Source organism: Neopsephotus bourkii, unplaced genomic scaffold, assembly GCF_033783945.1.
Source record: "Neopsephotus bourkii isolate Nb327-2 ecotype Australia unplaced genomic scaffold, CSIRO-AGI_Nbou_v1 NB_845, whole genome shotgun sequence".
Lineage (NCBI taxonomy): Eukaryota > Metazoa > Chordata > Aves > Psittaciformes > Psittacidae > Neopsephotus > Neopsephotus bourkii.
Window position 1 is genome coordinate 1644612 of NW_026901341.1, and position 22280 is coordinate 1666891.

Below are 22280 nucleotides of genomic sequence, written 5' to 3' on the forward strand. Positions count from 1 at the left end.
AGGAATGGCAAGAGTCATTATCACTAAATCACTTTGTTGCTGAGCTCCCTTAATTAAGTGGGGGGGAAGGGGGGGGAGAAGGAGGGAAATTGAATCCCTGGATATTCAATAGAGAATAGGGTGGTAAAAGAGAGTGATCAGTTGCTTTCCTTAGCAAACTGGATTTCTGTAACCTACGATGGCAAAGAAAGAAGGAAAATAAAACTGGAGCGTCGTCTAAACTGCTGAATTAATTGAAGGCACATTAAAAAGTTTTATAGAGGCTCTATAAAGTAAAATAAATAGCAAGAAAGTTATATTCTTTATGCAAACATTTTTCATTACAGTACGTGTCGGTCCCTCAGTGAGAGCTCATTAACTTTTTAAAAATTACCTTTAATGGGCTACTCATTATCATCGCCATCAAATGCTTCACTTGTCCGACATTCTAGCGTTTAGAGCAGATTAAAGCCAAAATTACCCTCTAGATACAGGGCATATTCAACTGCAGAGGGAGCAAAAAAAATCCTTCCGTAAAGTCATGGCTTATAAACAGTGAAAATTAGGGATGGTGAAAGCAGCCTTTTTTTAAAGCTCAGAATGTGTCTCAGTGTGGTAGCTGTGGCTTTGAGCAATAAAAAAATGAAAAGGTTTCTCGTTTTAAAGTCTCTCATTGAAGAGATATTTGGTTAAAACAGGGACCTTGCAACCTGGTCTCCAGAGCTTGGGCACATCCTTGTTTGGCTATTATTTAGCTAAGAGGCTTGAACGAGTCACTTCTGTTGCCTCAACTAAAACTTGTGGGTACTGAGATGTCCTTTGTCAAGGACTGCAAGCCTTTGTTTGGAAGCTGCTTTAGGAGATAATGCTTTCATTGTTGCTCATCCTGCAAGGGCTCTGTGGGATCTAAAAAGCAGGAGCAGAAACAACACCAGATCCAAAATGTTTAGCTTGTTTAAATTGGCCGAAGCTTTTCAGTTTCAGTGGAAGTTTACTCATTTGCACCAGCAGGGAGATTGGCATCCACTCTGTTTCTTTTCTAAGGGTGGTGTTTGGGGAGAGTGGAAATTCAGAACTGTTGATTAGGAATTGCAGACATCCTGGCATGTTTTGATTTATTGGGGCTACAGTGCTCAAATGTGCTGCTGTGATGAATAGCAAGGTTCTTCAAGGTTGCTTTAGCAAGGCAACCCCAAAAACATTTCCTCAATGATAACTTTACTTACTCCTCTGAGGAGGAAAACAATATATAAACAGGGCTCAGTCCTCAGCTGGCTGGACTCTCCTAACTCTGAGGGAGCTGGCCGATTCATGTCAGCTATGGGTTTGGACCTCACTTTGCCTTTCCTTTCCCTGGGTTATCTGAACAAAACATCAGTGTGCCTGCGTCACCAGTACTCAAAGGTACTCCTGGACTGTGGTAACAAGGAGGATGAGAAAATGACACCGGCATTATGCAGATGAGACAAGGTTCTTTGGTTTAAACATGCTGTGATGCCTTGCTATGTTATTCCCAGTTGTGGGGAGGCTGAGGGCTTCCTCTGTCACTAAATAGATCCTGGAACTGTTAAGACCCTCCACCTCTGCACCTTTTAATCTGTTTCATCCAAGAACCTTAGTTTATTTTTCAAAGCTATTGAACTGAAACTTATGGTGCTGTAATACAGAGCCAGGCACTAGAGTTTAACTGGGATAAATTCATCCTGGTGGTGGGGTTTGGTTAGAGTCCTCTATCAACAGTCCTTTGCTTAAAATAAAGGTGTTCTGAAATCATTTTGCCTCCTCACAATGCTCTTTTTATCCCTTCAGCTGAGAAGATTCTCCAGATATTCCTCTTCTGGCACTACAGTGCCTGTCTGATGCAGAAAGTATCTGAAGATGGGTGAAAAGTTCCAGACAAAATAAAAGAAACTACAGAACAACATATCAAATGATGGAGCTGGAGTGTTCCTCAGAGATCCTGAGATGGTCCTGGTAAGGTTCATAAGCTGAGACTATTTAAAGCTTGCCATAAAGGATGTGATGTCTATGCCCTTGTTATTTCTTATACCTTTAAGACTGTAAATTCTAGCATTGCATATACATTGGTAGGTCAGTCCTCATGGCAACCAGATTCAGACACTCCAAAAAATCAAATGAGAGCTCTTCAATCAGGTGTACTGATGTGGTGGTGCCTTCATCTTGAGAGAGAGTTGGCTTGCAGGAAAGCTGAAGGACAGCTTAGACCTACCCTGTGTGTAGCTCTGTGGTGGCTACCAAAGCCACCTTTCTTTAAATTAAAAAAACAAGCTAAAACCCAACACCCCTGTTTACTTGGTATGCAAGCCTGCCAAATGAATATCCTGCCATGAGCAACACAATGGCTCTTTGTGGTCCTGATGGAGAACCTGGAGCTCCAAGCTTGAGTTAAAAAATATATAAATCAGATGCTGAAGCTTAGGCAGGTCAGAGATCCTCCTTTTTAATATTATAAGCCTGACTTTTAGGCCTGAGATACATATTTTGGTTTCTTCTGCCTGACTTTGTCAAGAATAGTACTCCTGTGTCTCTCAGGATAAACACACTGATGGCTTTGAAATGTGTAAGCTGAGATATATTTCACTTAGTGTGGACATTTCCAGTGTCTACAGCTGTGCTTGTCACCTGTGGCTCTGCATATTCACTGAGAGGAAACAGATGCCATTGGAAGGTGGTGTAAATGACCTATTTTGAGTGTCTGCTTGAACTGAATCTAGGTCATTATTGCAGTGACTCTACTGAGCAGATTTCCTAAAAGGCCTAGCTCCATTGGAAACAGGCTTTCATGGAGAAGGAATACAGTGAAAGGAATACACTGCTTTCAGCTGCAGCCAGTGGTGGCTTGAAATTCTTCTTTAACCCTCCATTCCTATCTGTACTCTTCCTTTCTTCCCACTTCCTAGTAATACACCACTCCTCAGGTTTCCCCATCTATAACATCTAATCCATCCCTGGTACTCACAGACAAGTGTGGGAGTTGTGGTGTGAAACGGGGAGCCCAGGATCAAACTCTCCACTGCCTGAGCGCTTTCTCAACCCACCTGTGCCTCCAGAAATAACTTTAGAGTCCCTTAAGGAGAGGGGAAAGACCTGATCAAACCAATAATTAGCAAAAGCAATCATCAACCACTAACAATGAAAATTCTGGTAACTGAAATATGCAGGAATAAACCCAGGAAAACGTTTGCACTGGGTTGCTTCAGAGTGTTTTAGGATATGATCCCCATGAATTAAGGACTTACCCCTTCAGTGTGCTGGTTAGAGGTGGATAGGAAATGCAAAACTATTTCCTGTTTCAGAGCTAGGCAAGTTGCTCGTGAAAACTGCATGAGAGGAAGAGGAGTGCAGAGGCAGACAGCTTAAGAAAAGGATCTGGCTTTCTAAGACCAAATAGCCTTGCACCTATTCATATTGCAGCACTTGTCTCAAGTGCAGAAATCTTAGAGTTGCTGATTTCAACACCTCCCTCTGCCTTAAACTAAAAATTCACTTCTGAGAGTAAAAATGTTCCTGGCTAAGACTCCGTTGAAAGAGGCACACTTTGAAAAATGTGGATGTCAGTAAGTAAAATCAAGCTTCCTCATAAAACAGCAAAAGAAACCTTCAAATCATCTGTTGTAGACAATCCAGCACCTGCTGTGTGCTGTCAGGTCCCCATGGCATCAGCAGCCACAGATGACTTGTGACATCAAGCCCTGAAACTGAGCAATGAGATATAACTGTGCTTAGTACTTGGTAATACCATCAAATCAGATGCTGGCGGCTCAGGTGTTCTAGGCTTCAGGGTGCTTTACGGCTTGAGAGGAAACTCTCATGGCCAAAAGATACACAGCAATTTAAATATAAAAGAAGCAAAACCACTTGATTATTATATGATGCTGTGGGATTTGATAGGGAATACAAATAGACCCAGAAGACTCCGGCCTTTCTGTGCCTGCCTTGTGATTGATCGTATTTTCACTGGACAGTCACAAACCAGAAAATGAATTACACAAGGTGCTTGGAAGTGCTGGGGGTTTGTCCATTGGTAATGTTCTTCTCTTACAAGGTCTTCGGGAGGCAAAATGAAATTTCCACATAGGTTTTTTTGAAGCTGAAACAATTTTATGTTTCAAATGGAAGCATATTTTGGTATCTTTGAACCAATCAGGATTCTGTTCCTAGTCACTCTGGTTTTATGCTGTGTCTGCCTGAGCAGCTGTAGTGCCTGGGTACAGCTAAAACTGTGCACTCTCAGAGACTGGGCTTCATGGTGAGTTGGTATCTCCTGCTGAACTGGCACAGTACTTCATGGAAACAGTGAAACTGTGGCTTATGGTAAATAGCAAGGAAGGCAGTCCTCCATAACTGATGGCTGAAATCTCAGCCAGGAATGGCACTCAGAATAGCTACATGGATGAAATACTCAATCCGTAGTACTGTCATGGTATCAGTGAGCCTGAAAACACCACAGTACAAAGACAGTTTTCTCCTAGAGCATCTCTGCTCATGTGGACAGACCACAACTAGTGTTAAACTAAATGCTGGCAGAGGAGAACAGCTTTGCCAGCCTTTCTCAGCAGCATTTTTGGAGGCCGCATCCTTCCTCCTGGGCAAGGTTTGTACTCCTGGGTTGAGCTGCTTTTAAAGTTGATTCAGGTAGATCTACCTGGGCTGCAATAACTATAGTGTAGAAATACACCAGAAAGAGCTGAAGGTACCTTACTGATAACAGAGGTTTGGCTCACAAAGGTCTGATCGTAGCCTCCTCTGTTTTGCACCCTCTGTGCCTCTTGTGCCAATGCTGGCAGGAGGTGTCACGTGTGGGGTACCCCAACGTTGGTATGCACGCAGAGCAGCACTGCGGAGACACCTACAATTTATTGTTACCCTCTGTTATTCTATCTGCATGTGCCAGTAACATCCAGTGCAGCAAACAGAGCTTTGAAGCATTCTACAGCCATCATCTCCGTTCAGCCCACTACTTAATCTGGTGATATACAGGCCAGCTGGATGATTTCTGAAAAGCAGATAATCGTATAATTTTTATCATGCTGGTACATTCTCTTGCTGCTGCATCTTTGCTGCACTTGGAAATGAAGACAGTGTAATTACCTTACAATTATCTTGTCAGCTTGTAGCAGAATGCAAAATTCGGATTGGGGTAGGGAATGAGAGTGCATTTAAACACCGGGCTCCTCTGATGTGGTGTTCATTTATTTTCCATGCTAATTTTGGGGCTGGGTAATGAAGTAGATGTGTGTGGTGAAGCTAAGTGGCCCAGAGTGGCTGTCCAGAATACAGGAGACCAGCTGGCCGTGTACTTTGGCATGCTGCAGGAGTGGGGACAGAGATTCCCTGCACTGCATTGCTGCATTTCCCTGGTGCCCAGGAATGAGGTTTCCATTCAAGTGTTCAGGGAGTTTGATTGCCATGGGAAGTGGGGTGGGAGCATGCTTTTGCCTGGTGGAGGAAGAGGCAGTCTCTTTTCCGTGTAACCTCTGATGCAGCATGCCTCTAAGTATATGTTCAGACTGTCCAGCCATGTTCTCTGTCAGTCCTGATTATGTTTTAACATGACAGCAATAGGAGGCAGCAATACATGAAGACTTCTCCATATTCTCCAGCCCTTCCTTTTTTGTTCTTTTACTTGCCTGTGTAAATGCCTATTGGGGGCTCCCTTAAACAGGGGGATGCCAACTGAGATAAATTATGATTATCTGCCATTGTGAACAGCCATATTAAACTGATATGTATATATTTGGAGAGTGCTCATAAGGTTTAAATCTCATCAGGGTGAGGCGTCTTTCCTCTCTGATTCAGAATATGCTTTTGGGCGAACCTTTGGCTGGTATTTTTATCTCAAATGGGTGTCCTTCCCTTGTCTTTCATTAAATACTCAGGCCTTTCCTGGTAGAAGGGGCTCTGGCAGTGTGGCAGTTCCAAGCTCACACTGAAGCAGAATTTTACAACCAGTATTGCCATGAATTCCAGCTGTTCTGCACTGGTGAGACACAGCCATGGAGTAGGTTTGTTTTTCACTGCTCAGTTTACAGCTTTTTCCCTCCTGACTTGCATAGCTTGAGAGACATCTTAGCAAGTCTACCAGTCAGCACAGAGAGGAACATGAGAAGTGGCTTTCAGCTGACAGACTCTGATGGGCCCTGGTCTGGTGTCAATACACTTTGAAGAGTTTTCAAAACAAATGCTGTTTCTGTCAATGCAACTCTGTTAACGCTTTGGCATTTCAAGGCCTAAGCCTCCTGCCTGTAGTAGGTAGTGTGGGATTTTAGCGATCAGAAAGCATCATATGATGGGTTGCTAAGTGGTTTGCATTTCAAAGTCAGCTGCAAGTTAAGATGTATCTTGGCAGAAACATGCAGTAAATGGGCCAGGCTTCCAAACAGAGACCAGGCTGCCTTTTGCAAAGGAGTTCTCATTCTGGGATAAGCAGTCGAGTTGCACTGCTGTGTGCCTTGCATGGCTGGAAAGGTATGAGTAGTCAAAGACCGACTGAGATGTGCTTGACAATCGGAGCTCTTTGGGGTTGGTCTTTTTCATGCAGTGCAGTCAATACTGCACTGAACCAATTTTTTTGCACTGTTTAGGCATAAAACATTCTTCAGCACTGTGCATGTTCTTGAGGCCTTGACCTTTTATACTGCTGAGTCCTGTAAGCATTTGCAAGGCTTTCTGAATAATTGCTAAGAAAAGAGATAGTGAAGGATGTTAAGTGCAACTTTCACAGACTAAAAGTGCTTAGTTTTGCCTTGAGAACAGGAATGTTAAGTTGTCCTTCATCCAAACCCCTTTGTCTCACGTGGCAGAAAGGCATGTTCAAAGGAAAGAAGGGCAGAAAAGACAATGCTCAAAAGGAGTGGAAGTAACCCAACAAAAAGCAGAGAGCAGCAGCAAACTTATGCATACAATCCTACTCTCCTGCACTGCCCATTGCTCCACCAAAGGAGTTCGAAAAGACTGTGTGTAGCCAATGGTGAAAGCAAAGGCAGCTTCAGCTGGGAAGGGAGGAGGAAAGGTGTTTACTTAGGGTGTTTGATGGCTTGCTTTCTTCTTTCTCATTACCCAAATGAGTGATTAGAAGCTTGTGTCAATTGGCAATAACTTCAGTAAAACAGATCCCCCAGTGGAGGCTGTCTTGCTAGCAACAGTGAGTGTGCCCAGGACAAGAGGCGGTGGAGAATGCAGGCCCGGTATGGTTTGAGGTTGGAATAATTTGAGTGACTCGTGTAACACCTTGGATGAGGAGGAGATGTGAACAATGTGTAAGCAAGTGGGAAAGAGTTTGAAGCTACCTGAACAGGATCCTGGGGGTTGGGAAAACGAATACGAAGAGGTCAGCTGTGTCACAGTCTGAATATAGGTTCACAAACTTCAACCCTCATCCTGGTGGCCTAGACTGTATGGGTTAATATTATAGCAATCTGGATGTGTGCTTATTACAAACTTCACTCCTTGATCCTGCAGCAAATGTAACCAAGTCACAGCACATTGAGTATGTGTGCATTACAAATGCCACCCCTTCCCCCTGTGGACTGCATTATTGGGGTTAATGTAATCTGAGCACTTCTGATGAATTTCATACCTTGTTCCTGCAGAACACAAAACTAAAAATACAACAGAATTTTTCATTTATTCAACTGTACTCTAGCATACAAAGAAGATGATGAAGATAGTACAAGCAAAGATTAACACCACTGTGAAGGTACCAATAGGTTCATGAATCAGAGAGCTGTAGTCATTTGGGTCAGCTGCCTCCCACACTGCAGCCATGGATGCTGAAGCCTGCCACATGTATCCAGTGCAGCACTTGTGAGATTATCAGGTGCTCATGCATGTACTAATTGAGTGTTCATGCATGAGTACATTGGGTAAATTCAAGTGAACTGTGCAATCCTGCACAAAGTGGTCAGGTTCTGGTGCATGAATTCAGTGATCACGTGTGGCCTGATTGTGCAGTCATGCATGAGCTAATGGGGTGGCTTGAGCCCATTGGATGCCCATGTGTGAGCTAATTGGGTGCTCAAGCATGAATTAATTGTGCCTTCATGCAGGAGTTAATTGGAAAATCAAGTGTAAGCTGGCAGGACACACTCATGCATGCACTAGCTGGGCTCTCATGCACAAACTACTCAGGCTGTGTGGTGTAAATTAATTTGGCACTTGGATGTGAATTAATTGTGAGTCCACATCTGAATTCACTGGGCACTCAGGAATGAATTGACTGGACCCTCATGCATGAACTGATAGGCCACTCAGGTGGGAATTATTGTATGTCTTTGCATAAACTAATTGGGCATTCATGCACACAGTTACTGGGTGCTCATGCACAAACTTAACTGAACATTCAAGCGTGAACTAGTTGGGTATCCCTGTGTGACTTTATTGGACACTCATGCATGAATGCAGTAAGCCCTCCAATTTATGCCCTGAGGGGCATGATAATATGTATTCATTCAGATGGTCAGAATATTAACCCCTGCAGTCTGATCCATGGGGATGAGGGTTGGTGTTTGTGAACACTACATGTAGTCAGATTGTGATAACACTGACCCCAGTAATTTAGTCCACAAGGTCAATGGGTGGAGCTTGTAATAGATGAAAGTTGAGGCTGAGATGATGATGATAACCCCTGTAATGTGGCTCCCTGATGGCGGGGATAGAAATTTAGTAAGTGCATGTGCACTTTGTTATAATGTTAACCCCATGCAGTCTGGACTACCGGGACAACTGATAGAGTTTGTAATGGATAAGATGTTCTTAGGGACATGGTTTAGTGGTGGATTTCATAGTATTAGGTTAGTGGTTGGACTTGATGATTTTAAGGGTCTTTTCCAACCTAAATGATTTTATGATTCTATGATGTTAGCTCTGATGTGCAAGAACAGAATTTTAGAGAGCATGTGTACATACTGCTGTGGTGTTAATCCCTACTGTGTGTTCTGAAGGGATAAAACATGAAATTCCTAATTGCTGTATCTTAGGGTTGTGCGGATGTTGAAAGTAGAGTTTGTAGTGTGTGTATGTTGAGACAGCCCTTAAGTATGTGTTTTGCAAGAGGTGAAGGGTACAGGCACTGAGATTCAGTTGCAGGGTTTGCTACATTTGTGCATGGGCACATGATTAGCTCATGCATGAGTGCCAATTTAGTCCATGCATGGGATGGGTACCCAGTTAGCTCATGCATGATCGCCCTATTAGTTCATGCCTGATCACCCAATTGCTTCATGCATGGATGCCAAATTAGTGCGTGCCTTATTGCTCAAATAGTTCATGCATGAGTACCCAGTTAGTACCCCAACTTTGGGGCCCAATCAATTCACACTTGAGAGTCCAATTAGTTCTGGATGAGCACCCAATTTACTCATGCATGAATACTCAATTAGTACATGGATGAGCTTCATCCCCAAGTGCACCATGAGTTCACACGAGTGCCACACTGGACACACATGGCAAAGGTTTGGCATCCAGGGCTGCAGTGTTATCAGTGTGGAAGGCAGCCTTGAACTGCCCTGTGCAGGTGACAGCTGGCTCTGAACTTGATGTGGTGTCCCAAAATGCCAGGCCCTCAGAGGACCCTGCAGTGGCCCAGCACAGACAGTGTGGGGAGATGCTGGAGGAGGCATGTGGACAGGAAGGTGGCAGAGAAGACATGCATGGAAGAGGATTCTCCATGCCCAAGGGATGCATGCCTGCATCACTGCAGCCTATGGACAACCCATTAAGAGCTTAATTACTTATGTATTCTTTCTTGATACCTGAATGGGTGATTAGACATTTGTGTTAATTGGCAATAACTGAAGTAAAAGCTCCCCTAGTGAAGGCTGTTCTGTGCACTACAGTAATTAGTGGAGGATGCAGGCAGCACCCAGGTCTAGTATGGCCTGGGACTGCAATAATTTGAGGTTCAGGAAGGATTGTTGGTTCTGATACTTGGAATTTGGGGTGTTGTGGTGTGTCTATCACATCTGGAGGGGTTATGTGCAAACAGTATATAAGTAGGTGGGAAATGGAGAGATCAAGACTACTGGAGCAATGCCGTGAAGGGGACGGGCAAGTGAATGGGAGGAGATGGCATGGGTACTGCTTCGGCCCTCTGCCCCAGTGGCCTGTCTCCACACAAGGGATCCAAGAGCACCTTCCACGGAGGGCCAGCATGGCTGGAAAGGACCCCGAGTGCTGTGTGCTGCAGTGCTGCGGGGTGCAGAGGGCAGATGGTGTCTCCAGAGAGCCCAGCGGTACTTGGCAGAGCTGGGGTATTGAGTGAGGGTCTGTTCTAGAGCAAAGCCACCTAAAGGAAATACTAACAACTGCTCAGCACAAGAGGGAGGTTCTCAGTCAGAACAAGCAGCTTGTAGTGCTGTGCTGGTCAAAATGTGATACAGTGCTTATCCCTACTGGTCCCTGGGGGTGACAGTGGAGTTTAGAATTGGTGTAAATTAAGATTGTGATGATGTTAAAAGTAGAGTTTATAATGGATTGATGTTGAAATAGTTCCTGTGTGTTTTTCACGTGTATTAGGCATAGATTGCAGGGTTTACTGTGTTAACACATGAGCACCCAACTTGTTCATGCATGAGTGCCTGATGAGTTCATGCTTGAGAGGCTGATCAGTTCACGCTTGGGCTCAAAATGAGCTCATGCTTGCACGCCCAGTTGATTTGTGCATGGGTGCTCCATCGATTCATGCATGAGAACCCAATTGCTTCACGCTTGCATGCACAATTAATCTCCGCTTGAGTGCCTAATTGAGTTCTGCATGAGTGCTCCATTAATTTGATAAGGGCTCAGGAAAGGGCCGTTGCTATGAACCCCAAAACTGGAGCCACATCCAAATTAAAGCCACACCCCCTAAAGGCCCTCTGGACAAATGAATCTAGGCTGAGAAGCAGTCCTTCGGTTCAGATGGAAAAGAAATGAAAGCCAGCTCTCATTCTCCACCTGGGTATAATTAGTACAACTTTAACTTGGATCCTTTCTTAGGACCCAGAAAGCAGCTGTGTGGGACGTTGGCTTTCTGCACTCCGAGTTCTAGCTAATCCAGTTTCCATATGGGGGTTTTTGTTTTGTTTTTTGTGCTAATCATTAAAATGTAATTTCCCATCACATAGCTTCCTCAGCCAGCATGAAATGCCTATGGAAACAAAGGTACTGTAAATTAAAAAGCAAGTTAAACCAGCAGAAAAGGTCAAGAATACAGGGCAGCTCCCAGCCTGCTTCAGTAGGAGGCAGCGGTGCTGTGTTCTCACCTCCAGTGGATGCTGTAAAAGACTGTGCATGCGCAATGCCTGGGCATGGTCTTCAGAAAATAAAACTGTTTTTGTTAGTGAAGATCTGGAAGAAGAGAATGTAAAATCTTGTGTACTGTTACTTAGGCTGTGTTTTCCTTTTGCTTCTTGTCTTTCGTGGTTTTCATGATGATGGCAGCTCCATCATCTAATCTCCATTTCTTGGAGGAGGTTACCAGTCTCCCAGCATTGGCTCCTCCCTGCTGGCCAGTATAGCCCCTCAGCTAATGTCAGAGCAGTGAATTTGCCTTTGGAGGTCACATACCTTAGCCATCATATGTTTCCTTTAAGACTCAGGAGCACTCGAGGGTATTTTAGACCTGTTTTTAGACTCAACCTGTTGATGCTTCTACACTGACCTTTTTTCCTCCACAGTGGCCTTCTGGAAGCTTTAACTGACCTCTGGAGGTTGCTTCCAGCAGGAATATGAAATAGTGTTTCACCAGCTCACACCACCTTTACAGTCTGTCCTTCTTTGGAAAGGGGTGAAACCTTGTTGTGTCATATATGGCCACACTGTAGCTTGTCACTCCAAAAGCTACTGGTCTGGGAGGGAAACCAAGCAGCTATGTTTGTATATATGGAAAAGGAACAGGAGGCCATAAGCTTGTCCATCTGCTACATTTTTACTTGCTCTCCACTATGTAATACCTGATGCATGCAGAGTTGTATATTCTGGCTGCATAATCGAGTGGTTTTGTTACTGGGTTTGAACCATTATTATTTAAAGTGGAAACCCTTCTCTGTTTTGTCTGTGGTACCTGCTTTTGTAAAACAAAATCCCTTACGGTGGCTCACTTGTCACTGCTTTCAGTATTTGGATGGCATCGGGTTTTTGAGGGCTTTTGCAACCATGGAGAAACTGTGATTTATTTTTTTCAATGGTAGGCTGAGGCAGGGGGGAAGAGCAAAAATATTGGACACACTTGGGCATCTCCTGATGGGATTTAATATTCTGGTTTCTCATCTCAAAATGAAAGAATGACAAGTTAGAGCTGTTTGGGCTTGAAGATGCGAGAGTAAATCTCACCTGGGGGCTAAGTTCTGCTCTTCCTATTTGCTTTGAATAGGACTTTACTCTCTGGGTGGTGTCCCTGATTTAGAACATTCTTAGCAGGTGCAACCTGAATGGAATGAGGCAACATAACAACAAGCTATGTAGGAGCAGAGAAGAGTTGGTGTTTTAAAAGGTAGGCATGAAATGGGTTACTGCACACAGGACAAAGTAGAGGTGTGTTTCAGAAAGTGTTTCTGATATCAATTCTATTGTGTTTTAAGCTGGCAGCGAAGGGATATATTGTGTACTCACGTACCTTCCCAAGTGGAAGGTCCTCACTTAAGCTGTGTTAGGTCTCTTTTGAAACATTTACAACATGGCCTAAATTGTACCTCTGGTGTTGCAAGTTTAAGGACAGTGTTGGATTTCTTGCTCTGCAGCATTGTGTATGCTAGCAGCCTCCTCTTCAGGGATGTGAGGACTCTGAGCGCTGTTCCATGCTGCATCTGGAAGCTGACCAAGAAGCTGCATCAACACCACCTTCCCATCAGACTGCTGGAGTTGCACTGCCCTCCTGGGCACTGAGTTAGTGCCAGTGTAACTATATGGAAGGAAAAGAGACTAAGGATGAAGGACTCAAAAAGCCTTCTTTTCATCTTGGGCTGATATGCCTTTGCTGCTTAGCATTAATGTGGCAATGTAGCAACTGAATGGCAAAAGGCTGTGTTGCTCACACACTGAACTGTGAGGGCTTAGGAGAGAGTGTGGGAAGAAAAACCAAAGAAGGAAAGTCTATTATAATTTCATCTAGTAAAAAATTTATTGCACCTTTTACACATTCCAGGGGGTGCAAGGCATTTCAGCTTGGGCACTGTGAATTGTTGCAGCTTTGGTGTGATGTCTGGATATTCCTTTTCCATGAAGGATTAAAGAACAAAGTGATAGTCAATTTGGGTCCATAGTTCTTTGCCCTCCTCCTTGTCCCTGAAGATAAGTAAGGATGGAGGATGTGTAAGTCTTAGAAGTCCTCCCTCTCCACCTTTTGCTCTAGTTCCTCTCCCTGCAGGGGTTTAGGGTGTAGGTGAGCTGGCTTCTGAACACTAAAGAAAGTGAAATATTTGCTGCCTGTGGTCACAGAGAGGAGATTGAATTTCAGAGGGTTGAGAACTCTCCTCAACTCATAGGTGGCCTTTGAGTCTTGCTGTAACAGGCACTGCTTCTGTCTTCAGCAGTTCTACCTCAGTCTTGCTAGAGTTTACAGTGGGTCATAATGGAGTGAACAGCCTGGTCTGTCAAACTCTCTATCTCACACTCTTTCCTGTGAGTATCAGAGACAACTGATGCGGAGCCTGAGGAATCAGAGCAATCAGGTCCAGAGCACAGCCCTCTTCTAGGGCTTCTAGCTGGCTGGGTTAGAGAGTTTGGCTGGCAGAGTCCAGGGTCATCTCCCTCACTGATAAGAGCTTTTGTGAAGCAAGCTGGAAGTGATGGCCAGCCTCTCCTTTCCTTTGGGAACTGCTTTTAAGCTGGAGCTTTGCTGCTGGCCCCCACCCATGCTTCATCATAGCCTTGCAGCAGCTGTATCTATGACTGCCATAACTCTGATCCTGACCTGGACCTGCTGACCGGGCTTCCTGGCTCGACATCAGACCTGCCCCATCACTGCAGACTCACTGCATCACCACTGGGCTATGTCTGATGACCCTCACCCTGACCCTGACCTGGACCTGTTGATTTCCATTCCAACTTGGTGTTGGTGAGGTCAGTGCTTGCGTCTGCTCTATTATCCTGCTCTGTTCCCAGCTTCCTGTCCCTTGCAGAGCAGCCAGTCCTCATTGCTCCTTGACAGTTAGCAAAGGTGGGGTCAGTGGTTAACTTCAGCTTAAAAGCAATTCCCAAGGGAAATAATGGAGAGGTCCTTGCTTCTGGCTTTTTTCACAACAGCTCTTATCAGTGGCAAAGCTGCCCTTGTACTCACCCAGCTGAACTCTTCAGCTTTGGCCACCCACATCCTAGAAAGGGGATGCACTCTGGGCCCGGAGTCTCATCCTGGCTGAGAACCAGTGCTTCCCCTGTCTTCTCCTAGCACATTCTGGCTCAATGGTTCTGATTCACTTGCAAGTCTGCATGCCCCATAATCCTTCTCCTGCTCCCTTGGTCTTTCACAGCTGCATGTCACTTGCTCCATGTCCAGCACTGTATACAGCTCTTCCTGTTACTAGGATTTTTGTGGTCCCAGAGCCCCTCTTGCTCTTGTTCCAGGCCTTATTGAAAAGTTTTAACAACCAACATAACACACTTTTAACATTAATAACCAAGTGTCATCATGTGCTGCCAGAGCAATCCCACTGAATTCCAGACCCTCAAGCCTGTAAAATGCCCCCCAGCCTGTACCCCACTTGTGTGGGGAAATTTGATGAGTGAAATGTGCTGTGTACTGAATCTCCCTGAGGCATGAAGCATCATCTCTTGCAGGAGGCTTGTGGCTGAAACAGTAATGTTCTGCTTCACTGCTAAAGGCAGTGTTTGATTGGTCACTGGTTTTGGGGACGGTGGAGGGAAGAGACGGATAGCTGCCAGCTTTTTGATGTAATCTATGACTGGACTGGGTGCAGTGATGTGTTTGGTGACAGGTAAGGAGATCATCTCAGCCTGGTTTTTGTTTGATGTTGCAAACCTGATGCTGTTTTTCAGACCTCCAGTCAGCCCAGCAAAACAGTAACTGTCCTTATTTTTTAGTGGATACCCCATCAAATGCTGGTTATGCATGTTGGTAGACCTCCTTGGTTCCACTATCAATGCCATCTCATTTCTGCTTTCTTGCTTTGTTGATGTTATTACCTGACAGACAGCTTGAACTTTTGATCTTTGTGGGGAAAAGTGTAAGTCCAAATAGGGGTGGGGAGTAGGTCCAAGTATATGTGAAGAAAGTAGATTTATTCTCACTTTTGTTGATGGGACATCTACAGCACATATGAAGAGGATGCTTTCATTTCTCTTCTTCCTTCCTTTCTACTACATCTCCCTAATGCTGCTCCTACTTGAGGTGATGTACCCAAGTGCCTCACTTTTCTTCATCATAACTGTTATATCGTATCTTAATATACCTATTGATGCTCTGCAAAACAAGGAGATGACGTTTCAATTCTGAGACTCTGCTATTTGCATTTTTAGGCATTCAGGACTGGGGGGTAATGGAATTTATAAGCCCTGTAGTTTAGACACAATTTGAGATAAATCTCAAACTGCAGAAGGATTGTTAGATTAGTATCAACACTTTTGGGGGGAGGAAAAGGGACTAATTTAGAAGTGGATCAGCCCACTGAAAAGCTTCATGATGAAATATGGAGTATTTGGAAGTGAAGGGGTGAGGACAGGGACATGGTGGTAAGGATGAATATAGGGAGTGAGCCTGTCAGGTAGGCATAGTTAAGCTAGCTTTAAATGAACTAGTGACAGCAGGGGTAAATTAGACTGCACTGAGCTCCACACAGCCTCATCTGCAGCAGCCCCTGAGCAGGTGAGTTTTACAGCAAACTCAAGACACCTCTGCACTACAGACATACCCTGAGGTAAAGAGAATATAAATAGGGTTGGAAGATGAGGGATGGAGCGAGCAGCCAATCTGCAGAGGGCAGAGGAGCCAGGATCAAAACTGCTGCTGGTTCTTTGAAAGTCATGAAAAGCCAGAGCCTTAGTTTGCTCACACAGGCACAACTCCTCTGGGCTTCGGGGAGGAAGTGTCGGAGGGGCTCTCAAAGCATGTGTGTGCAGAGCCAGTCTTGTTGTGCTAAACCCCATGTTCTGATTAACTGTGCACGTGGCAGGAATTTTGCATCACCACTAAAGCAATAAAAAGTCCTGATAGGTTTCCATGACATTAATTTTAGTTCATTTGAGATAATCCATGTAGGGTTTAAATAATACATGAGATTTATGCCATCGAAGATATTGCACTGTATTTCGGGCTCAGGACAGAGAAATCTGCCTTGTTGACACCAACCAGCCAAGCCAGGAGACAGGACAGAACTAGTTTTTCATGGGAGTATTGCTCCCTGTTTCTTCTCCTGGCTTTCATCTCTCTCTCCCTCTCTTCCCCGCCTCCCCTTTTCTGTTGTTGATTGGTGTCACCTCACATGCTTAGGATGTCTGCCTGTCTGCTCGGAGTGTGAACACATTCCTCAGAATGCTGATTTGCTCGTTTCACACCAGTGTCAAAATGACTTATTAAATTCGGCACCTCCTGATACTCGGTGCCTGATGTGTTGCTATCCAAACATTAAATGACAATAAGCATATGCAGCCACTGGGCCTAGCAAACTCATTTAGTTTGATAAAAATGTCATGGCAATATGCTTTAAATCACTGTCCTTTTCATCATTGTTAATTGGTAGCTGCAGACCTCTTCCCTGTGCTTAGTGCAAGTTTGAGGATGCTGCCCCTTCCAGCCTGATTAAGCATGTTCCTAACTGTAGAAATCCTTTCCAGTGGCAGTGTTATTTCATCAAGATGTGGATTTTGCTCTTAATTAGCCAGCATGCCACCAGGGATACTTCAGTCATGGGTGTGAAAAAGCCTCCAGCAGAAGATCATTGTCTTGGATTAAAAAAAATGATCTATCAGTGGCTTGGGAATAATTGGCATCTTTGGTGATGGTAAGTTGGCTCTAGCATTGACAATATGTGCTGGTGTAATAGGGTTAGGGTTACTGCTTGTCTGCTTTCCAGTTGGCTCACTTGTTCCACAAGAGCAGTTCTGTGTGTAACAGTACAATGCAGGGGGCAGGGAACGGTTCCCCACCTTTTCTGCTGTCACTGGGGAGCTGCGTAGCTTTCACGAGGCATTGTAAGCACAGGTTTTGCATTCTCTTCAGCAGAAAAGCACCTTCTTGGGCCATATTTACTCATCAATAGAAAGCTTACAAAAAGAAAAGGAGATCCTCATGCAATTAAAATCAATAGCAGAAAGCTGTGGCAAGTGGGATCCTGCTCCCAGTTTAAGTAGTTGGGAAGAATCCAGATGTCATATATATTAATATATGCTAAAGCTCCTGTTTTGTAGACACTGAATGTGTCTGTTCATTTCTTGTTACTAGTCATGTACTTAATTTGGACTTTTGCTTTACTTTTGTCTTTAGGAGATAGATCCTTCTGTTGTCAGAAAGGTTTGACCTACTAAGTCCCTTTTGTTATTTTGCATGCCTTAAGTGCCTAAAGCTGTCCTAATTTTCAGTGCATGGAGGGGACTCCTGCCCAGAGGTCTTGAATATAAATTCATTGACTCCTCCTGTTCTTACGGTATATAAACTTATTATTTGCTGGTATTCTTGTACTGTGAGATAATAGGATTTCAGGCATCTCTGTGAAGTTACTTGTTTCCCACTTCTGGAATGACTTTAAAATACCAGAAGTAGGATCTGCAAGGATGATTCAGCGTAGTGGAATTAAAAACCCTGCCTTGTATAGAAGTAAGAATTCTGTTAATAAAATGTCTTTGTGTGATGTAACCAAGTTTTAAAAAGGGGGCAGTTATATGCATGTGGGGAGACTCATCCTACCTGAGGTGTGAAGGTATGGGAGTCTGTAGGTCACGTTGTGATGCTACCTGAGACTCCTGTAGTATTTATGGACTCAAATTCCTTGAAGAAATAAAACCCAAACAATCTCATTTGCTAAAAGTGTGCTTGATATAAACTCGCTGAAATCAATGGAAAGTCTTGGGATGTGATTCTGGTTGTCAGGAACTTGCAATTACTTAGCATATCTTCTAAAGAGAGAGAGGTACTATTTCAGCAGTTAAAGATGTTCTTTTCCAACTGGAATGAACTCTAACACATCCTTCACACTGTGAGCTTGTCAAGTTGTAGCAGGAAGATATGTGATCAGGCATTCCGAGGTGCCTGTCTTGTAACAGCGGAGCAGAGGCTGCTGTACTGGTGTCAAATGAAACGAAGAGATGGCTGGACTTTGCAGGGGCTATCTTCTCCAGATAAAAGGCCAGTGACCTTTTCACATCAAGCCCAGAGAGAAAGGTCTGGTTAAGGCTGGTATGCAAAAGTGTTGGCAAGAGGGACTGGTTCATTAGGGCAGATCTCCTTTCTCTCACCTTAGGGAAGTAATTTAAGATGTGTCTATCACGTTGCCATATCCTCACAGGGATGGTGGATTATTCTTTAAAAGCAGAAACAAAAGGAAAAGCATTCTGAAATATTGAAGGTAATACCTTTAATTTAGGGAAAATTGGAGTATTTTTCCTTTGAGCTTCTGAATCTTTTTCAGAGTGTTTTAATTTAACAATTAGCTTCCCATAAGAAGGAGGTAATCAGAAAATCAAATAGAATAGCTGTGGTGGACTATAAAATCTTGTGCTGAGCAGAAATGCTGGAGACTGTTTTGAGTTTGTTTTCCTTTGGTTAGCTGAATTCAAAGATTAAAAAAGGTATATATGATCTTAAGGTCCTTTCCAACCCTAACTATTCTGTGATTCTGTTGTCTCTTCCCTCCCCATCCTCAATTCAGTCACAAGAGAAAAGACCTTGTTTACATCATTGCTAGTAGGAACCCAGTTTTCGTAAACTACTTGTTCCTCTGGTACTCTATTAGGCAGTGCTGGCTGTAGGCCATTCTTATAGACCTTTCCTAATGGGTTAGAAGAGCTTGCAATACTTGCTTGCAAGGAGAGGGCTTCTTGTCAACCCTTTCAAACATCTTTCCTTTAACTGCCTTTCTACAGGTAGTTTGTCCACACCAACAGATACTTATAAATAAGTCTTTCCATTTGTGTGTGCCAAATTGGGTTTGTTGTGTAAGTAAAGCATTGGATGTTATAAAGCAAAATCACTTTGTTCAGTTTTTTCACCAGTCAGTGTCAGCCTCTATTACCTCACTAGACATGGATGGTGTGTGGGCAGGAGAATTTGCTAGGAGGTTGCATCTCTTGTACCTGATGTAGTAGTATTATTTATACCTGAAGTGGCAGGAAAGAACCACTGAGTACCAGTTTCTCTCATGCTCTAGAAACTGGGGGTTGCTATCAAGATCAGTTTGGGAAGGTAATACTACCTTAACACTCCGGCAAATGGTAGGGAAGAAAGGGAAAGGAGAAAGTAAGAGGCTTCAGGCAACTGTTGACATTTATCTTGTGATGTGAACGGTGTGTATTTTCCAGCCTCATGAAATATCTTGTAAAAGGGAAGAACAAGAATGACAAAGGTCAGGAAGACAATAATAAAATAGGACTTTGCAGATGAAACATTAGTGTTTCTGATGACAAGGGAGAAGATTTTTGGTGCTATTTGTGTGTGTCATTCAAGTAGCATATTAACACAAGCAGTGCTTTATTTTCAGTACTTTACAGGCCAGCCAGGGGAGTAACTGAATATACTCACTTGGAGAAACAATAGAAGGCTCAGAGAAGACATCAAAGTCTGGGAGGAGATTGGGCTGTGGGTGCTTTTGGAAAGGCTACAGGAATAAGAGCGCTTGCGTTAAATCAGTGCTGACTGTTGACTAAAAGACCCTGCCTTGTTTATAGGGAAAACTTAAGATCATCTTGTGTTTGTTTCTTCCCTGGTGTGTAAGGGCAAGACAAAGTGTTGAAAGTCCTTTGTGATGATATAGAAATACACAAGAGCTGATCACTTTAAAGTTCCCCTGCTACTGCCATAGTTTTTGATTTAATTCTTCTCATTCATCAAAGTGTTTGGTTGTGATATTTGAGTTGATGTAGGCGAGTAGTAAAGTGGAGTGAAAATACTGATATCAAAGCCGACACTGAAAAGATGTGGAAATTGGGCAGAGTCAGGTTTCCATAGTTAGAATAAGAATCCCTCAAATAAACAAGCAGAAAATTGTTCTCATCTCCGGTGCCTGTGAGTCTGTTAAAGTAAAGTAGAACTGACAGAGCTGCTCAGAGTCTCTATGTTTGAGTTAACAGGGGTGCCATTCAGACAACAGACAAACTCTTCTGCTTAAACACACACACAAATATTTTTGGGAAGAATTCATTACTTTTGCAGGACCATTATTAGAAAAATACCCCTAAATAACAGTTTATTAAAGATGTTGAAAATAACATAACTATATCCATTTGCACTGAATATTTCTTTAGGTCACAAGACTTCTGAATGGAATGAGATCTCAGGAAAGCTCCAAAGACAGTGCGGTGAGAGTTGGTGGATACCAGTAAGAATGATTTGCAAACCGTTTGTTTGTGATGAGTGGTAAAGAGTTAAGTGAAACCTGAAAACTGTTAGTTTGTGGCACTGCTGATGTGCACTGTATTCTGGTTAAAATCTGTTGTCACAGCTTTATCATCCGTGTAATCAGCTGTGATATTGGCTCTGTGTAGCCCCTCCTGCCTGCTTTCTCCCAGTTTATGCTGGGAGGAAGTAGAGTAGTAGAGAAAGAAAGGGAACAGAAGCATTTACTTGGTCTGAAGTGCTGTTAAAAGGACATCTATGGGCCTCTTACTTCATAGGGTTTCATTCTGTAAATGCCACTTGAACTAAAATATTCCCTTTCATCTTTCTGACAGAAATATGACACAGTAATTCTTTGTGAAAATGTAGATGATACGCTGCAGTAGTTACAGTGAGTTAGGATTAAGTGGCAAATGCCTACTCTTAAAGGCTTAATTAAAGACACAATAGCTCTGGGAGGTCATTATTGTAATTACAGTGCTGCCTATATTGTTGTAGCCAAGTACATGGTTGTAGTGCCGTGTTACCTCTACATAGCATCCCGGTTTGATGAGGCAGCTACTGCATATATCCCGTATACTATCTTTTACACTGGCCTTTTGCTAGTCTGTTTAAGCTTTAAAATCAGATTCAGGGCTCAGTTTATCTTCACCAGTTTTATATGGGTACAGTTCTATTAACTTAAGTGCTATATGTTTTTACCCCCCATGTGCTGGTCTAAAGTTAAACCTTCTGGCTTTGATTAAAATCTGTTAGAAATTAAGGGTTGAAACATGACATTTGTCTTACTGCTCTGTGTGTACATGAAGAGATTGAGAAGAAATAGTAGTTCTCATCCTGGCTTAATCAACAGACAATTTGAAGAATAGATCCCCAACTGAGGAAATCAGAGGATTTGTGTAAAATTCATTCTTGAAATTGAAGAAAATTAAGGTCTCACAACAATAGTTTTCAGCAGTGTATTTGAGGGATGTTCAACATACTTATCTTTCCTAGAGGCAAGATTTTTCCCTACAGTAACTTTCCAGTGTTTTGTCCAGTCTTCATGCAGTATGACTGTTGCTTCTTACTGTGAGACAGAGCTCCACAGCTGACTGATTTCATGCCTGGAAGTATTTTAATCTGAGTGTTTGGGAAGGGAATTACAGTACTACTAAACAAAGGAAGGTTAAAGATGTGTGGGTACCAGTCTGAGTATAGTTGGGACAAGAGAGATGTCAGAGAGCTCTATCTGCCAACAGTGGACTGCTGAAATGATAGCTTTTGATGGGATGAAATGCTCAATTGGGATGAAAGCTCACTTGGGATGAAATCCAAGTGAGCTTGGACCATGGTGGAAAGGAATTGGAATTCTTTCATTAAGCTGTCCTCTCTAAGAGGAATGAAAAAAAGATGACAGCAGGTATCCATCCTTTCAGGATCTTCAATAAATGCTGGTATTTAAAGTAGGCTTTTAATTTTTTAATCTTTGAGTATTCAGCCAGGGCCTGCAAAATGGAACATGCTCAACAGCAGAGGTGTAGGTACCCAAGAAGACACTGATGGCTTTGCTTTGGGAGGTGGGAGGCTGAACTTCAGATCACCTCATGTAAAGGAAGTGATTTGAGCACTTCCAGCATGTGGCAGTTTCTGATCTTTGAGGTTACTGTTTGGGAATTGGTCACAAATCTTTTCTTTCCTTGGTTTATATTGCAAGTGCTCAAAACCAAAAGCTCTCTTTACATCTTAAACTTAGGGTAGAGTTTGCCTCGTTTTAGCTATCTTAAAAATGTGGTTTGTTGTTCAGATTAAATCAGACATG

General features: G+C 43.3%; 2 long non-coding RNA genes across 2 annotated transcripts in view; one reads left to right on the top strand and one right to left on the bottom strand.

Annotated features, from left to right (window-relative positions):
• Positions 1-22280, bottom strand: part of LOC133213756 (uncharacterized) — a 532499-nt gene that overhangs the window by 317817 nt on the left and 192402 nt on the right. The window lies entirely within an intron of this gene.
• On the top strand, positions 1796-20133 carry LOC133213783 (uncharacterized). Its single transcript, XR_009725890.1, has 2 exons — positions 1796-1953; positions 19626-20133. It is a non-coding gene; the product is annotated as an uncharacterized LOC133213783 (long non-coding RNA).